Source organism: Myotis brandtii, unplaced genomic scaffold (genome assembly GCF_000412655.1).
Source record: "Myotis brandtii unplaced genomic scaffold, ASM41265v1 scaffold312, whole genome shotgun sequence".
Lineage (NCBI taxonomy): Eukaryota > Metazoa > Chordata > Mammalia > Chiroptera > Vespertilionidae > Myotis > Myotis brandtii.
The window spans coordinates 466904-471586 of NW_005361955.1; positions in this window are offsets into that span (position 1 = coordinate 466904).

Consider the following 4683-nt stretch of genomic DNA (forward strand, 5'->3'; position numbering starts at 1 on the left):
CCCTCGGTGCGCGGGCTGACGGGCCCGGGAGCTCAGGTTAGGACTGCGTGGTGCCGACCCCACGGCGCTGCTTTTGCTGCTCCACTCGAATATGTCGCGATCTTTTAAAGAAGCCGGTTTTTGTCTCCCACACACAGAACTGCATCTGCTTAGAGCAGGTTGCTCTCTTTGTGGCCGCAGCGGTCTTCCAAGTTGTACCTGTGGGTGGTTAAAGGATTAACGATGGAAGGGGATTGGGAGCCATATTTCCCCGCTTCGGCTGGGCGTTTGGTAGCAAAAGAGTGAGGCTATCCCGCCTGCGTGTCCAGTGCCCTCGTAGGGAAGCAAGGATGCTGTGTACGCATTCCAAAAGTAAGACCGGGAGAGACGTGGCCTCGGATCCGTGCGAAGGGGGAGGGAAGTGTGAGGTGAATGGCCCAGGGGGCCTCAGAGGACTTCTTGTCGTCGTCGTGGGGACAGTTTTGCAGAATGCCCTCGGATGACCCCCGGTCTGCGGAGCTGATAGTGCCCAACCCAGCCTGACAAACGTGACGTGACCGCAGACAGGGCTTGGCAACTCCTCCTCCTCAGAGGTGTTGGTGCCCAGCCTGGACTTCTGCGGGAAGAGTTTAAAACAGATGGTTTGACAAGCCTCGTGTTCCCTGGAGAGAGGTGCAGATGCATGGTTGCAGCCTGAAAGACAGCGCCCGAATCTCTGCCCTCCCTTCTCCTGGCTTTCATTAGGTCTCGGGTTGAATTAATTGCCAATTGCAGAGAAATGACCTGTAGGGGGTACATCTCTTTTAGGGGTTGGCTCCTGGCCAGCCCACCCTCACTGATGCGTGGGAGGCTGCCTTTGGGCACCAGGGACAGGCTGGCCCACCTGCCTCTGGTGCACCGCACGCTAAGCATTTGTGAAACTGCAGAATCAGCGACTATTTTTTATTTTTATTGATTGGCTTGAATAGTAATTAGCTCAGTATCCATTCACCCCTGCGTAGTGAATGAATAGAGTAATTAGCCCCAGATCACAATGGGACACAGAAGACTCCCTCTGAGTGTCCACAAATTCCAGTGGGCATCTCCTCAGCCCTCACCACGCCCCTCTGTGATAAGGTGTTGACTCTTGGGTGCCCCACTGGCCAGAGGGGGTGAAACTATCTCTGTGGCCCCTGCACTCAGCCCCTGGCACCCTCTAAGTGCTGGTACTCGGTGTTTGTCTAGAAAAATGGGTCACCCTCTTAAATCCAGTCTGAGTCCATAACCCATGTTTTTCCATTGTGCTGCACTATTTTCAAAATGTTATCCTTAAATTAATCAAACACATACACACACACACTTGTCTTACTAGAGACAAACTTATTTCTGTGTGTATTTGGGGCAGAGAGCTCAATGGGTCTCTACCCTCAATGGGGACTCCAGCATTTCCAGGAAGGAAATTAGTTGTCCTTATCACAGAATTGGGCCCGTTGGGGAGCTAAGGCTGATTGCTGAGAGGTGAGTCCTCCCAGCTTAACCAACAGGGCCTTGAGCTGTGGCCACAGCCCCCTTCTGCATCCCTCATCCCTGCCCGTGATGGAGGAAGCACTTGGGGACGTGGTGTGCTTGTGGAGCCTGCTGGCTACTTCTGATCGCACCGTCTTCACTCCAGTGGGCACTGCCCACCCCAAATAACGGCCCCCCAGGCAGAGCCGGGAGTGCCCCTTCTTGCACGGGCCTGGCAGTATGGTTTGCAGCTCCGCTGGGGGAGGAGGCAGGCGGTTTGCATGGTGTTTCTGTCAGAGGTGACTGACCACTGGCAGATGGAGCCAAGTGCAGCGCTTCTGCCCTTTCCAAGGTCAGCTCTAGAGAATACAGCCAGGGGGGTGGGGGGAGCCCCAGCGCCCCCTTTTTCAGAGGTCCAGGAAGAGCTGGAATTCAGAACAGTCACTTGAATGCGGGAACCTGCACTGCCCACAGGCTCATGCTGTGGAGGGCTTATCTTTCTTACCCAGACAGTCTCTGTCTCCAGGTCTGGCTCTTACCCAGGATTCCTGAAGCTGGTGAAAAGCTGTTTTCTAGAAGAGGTTTAATTAATGCCTGTAGCTGTGGGTGAGAGAGGGAGGGCGGGAGGGAGGGAGGGAGGGAGGGAGACTGACTGACTCTGCTATCTGGAGGTGGGCAGGCATGAGGTCCTACACACTCAGAGGGGGAGACTTCAACCCTGGAACAAGGATCTTGGTTGGTGGATTAGGGCCGTGTCCACATTCTGGTATAGGGGTTACCATTAGGAGCAAAGTCACGGAGGGGGAAAATGGCCCTGCAGTAACGTGAAATAAGGTTTGCTGGGCCCACCATCCTGGTTTCTAGAAGCTTTGAAAGGCCAGCCGAGAGTTGAGCTTAGCAAGGTGGGAGAGCACTGAGCCATTTAAAGTTTTTGAATGAGGGTTGTGGCCTCTTTGGAAGTGATGGCTTGTGCAACATTGGTCTGGGGGGAACTACCTTACACCTAAGATGCTGAAGGGAGATTGGCAAGGGGAGAAGCAGCCAGTAGGGTTTGTGCATCTGCACTTTGTAGGTGAAGAAGAGGCACCAGCTGCCTTCTGCTAGGGTTGTGGCATTTTGACAGAAGTCATCTCCCACGGCCCCTTCTTGAATCTGATGGGCAGTTTTGTAGATGGACTGTGGCCTGGAGAGACTGCAAAGCAGCCAAGAGGAAGCACCTGCGAAGCAGGAATGGAACTGCAGGGTCTGCTCTGAGTCCAAAAGGTAGGTGGGCCAGGGTAGCCTAATTGAGCCACGGACTCTGGCCTGCTAGCCACCACCCCCAGAACCAGCAAGCTGCTCTGAATGCTCGGGCCTTCAATGGGGCAGCCACTGGCTTTTGGAAAGGAACAGGCCAGTCAGCTTTATTCCAGAGCATGGAGGAAGTTAAGGATTAAAAAGGCACTGAGAGCCCCACCGGTGTCGCTCAGTGGTTAGAGCTCGGCCAAGTGGGAGGCAACCAGTCGGTGTGTGTGTGTCCCTCTCCCCCTCCCTCCCTTCTACTCTGTCTGAAGAGCAATGGAGAAAATATCCAACCAAGGCACTGAGAAAAGAACTCGGAGGGGCCTTGTGAAGTAGTTCTGCAGCCGGAAGGCCACCTGCACCTGTATCCTCCTGGCTAGGTCATCTGTGCATCCCTCTGTCCTTCCCCCTTCCCTTCCTCCCTCTCCCCCAGCCCTGTCCATCTGCACTTAACACATCAGCGGAACCGTCTCTATGCTGGTGCTCGGGGTAGGGGAGAGTTTGGGCAACTCTAACACCTAGTGGTAGCAACAGCAGGAACTTGAAAATTCTATTTGTTTGCACAGTCACTTCCCCAACTTATACATTCATGTTTTTGTAATATTAGGCATCCTTTTGTCATCTGCTTACCACTCACTGCCTCCATGTATAACTGACTTCCTTAGAGAGAGCTATAATTAATAGCTTAGAAACCAGAACTTTAAAAAACAGACCTAGTTGAAAATTATTGCACCTAGTTTTGACACCCCCATCCCTCCCCTCTTCTACACTCCTTTATGTGGTTAGAGGTATCATTTATATCAAATTTATGAATAGTTTGAATAGGATTTTTCCTCCCCCTCAATTATATGCAGACACATGTCTTTCCAACCAACAGAACCACAGCTGACTTTCCTAGACTTACCTCATTCTTGGGTCCAACCCCAAACGTCAGGCCTTCAGAGCTACAGCAATATCATTTTGAGCTTTGAGCTTTTTAATTATATTTTAAGAAATGAAGCTCTTGCTTGCTAATTTTGTCATCTGCTAATATAGGAGAATCTAAAGTTAGACTAAAACATTTACTGCCTTATTAACTCTTTATGCTTCTTTCTTTTTATAAACATCTTTTTATTGATTTCAGAAAGGAAGGGAGAGGGAGAGAAACATTAGTGATGAGAGAGAATCATTGATTCGCTGCCTCCTGCAGGCCCCCTGCTGGGGATCGAGCTCACAACCTGGGCACGTGTCCTGAGAGGGAATTGAACCGTGACCTCCTGGTTCATAGGTCAACACTGAGCCACGCCATTCAGCTCTTTATGCTTCTTAGGTGAATGAAGGTTGAGAAAAATTATTAAAGTTATAGTAGAAATGTATGGAAGCTCAGAGATAATAATAAAGGGAAACCAGCTTGTAGAAATAAATTGTTAAGCTTTAAACATGGTTACTAAAACGTGGAGAGATAAATAGGAATTTTCAGAGTAGTATAGACAAGTATAGAATTTTGACAAGTATAGATTGATGAGTATAGAAATTTTGATCCACCATTGTATTGAAATGCACTAATTATTATGATCATCCATTATGCTTCTATAATACCTTCCTATCTAATAAAAGAGAAACATGGTAATTAGCCGTAACTTCGCTACCCTTCCCATTGGCTAATCAGGGCGATATGCAAATTAACTGCCAACCAAGATGGCGGCCGGCAGCCAGGCAGCTTGAAGCAAACAGGAGGCTTGCTTGCTCCAGTGACGGAGGAAGCCAACGTTCCCTGCCTGCTGCTGCTGGGCTCTGAGCTGCTCTCTAAGAAACATTGTTGCAAATATAGAAGCTAAACAAACTCCAGAAACCTGCTTTCAGTAAGCCGGGATCTCAGAGCTGGAGTCGCAACAAAGTTTCAAATACAGAAGGTAAACAAAGCCCAGAAACCTGCTTTCAGCAGCCGAGGTCTCAGAG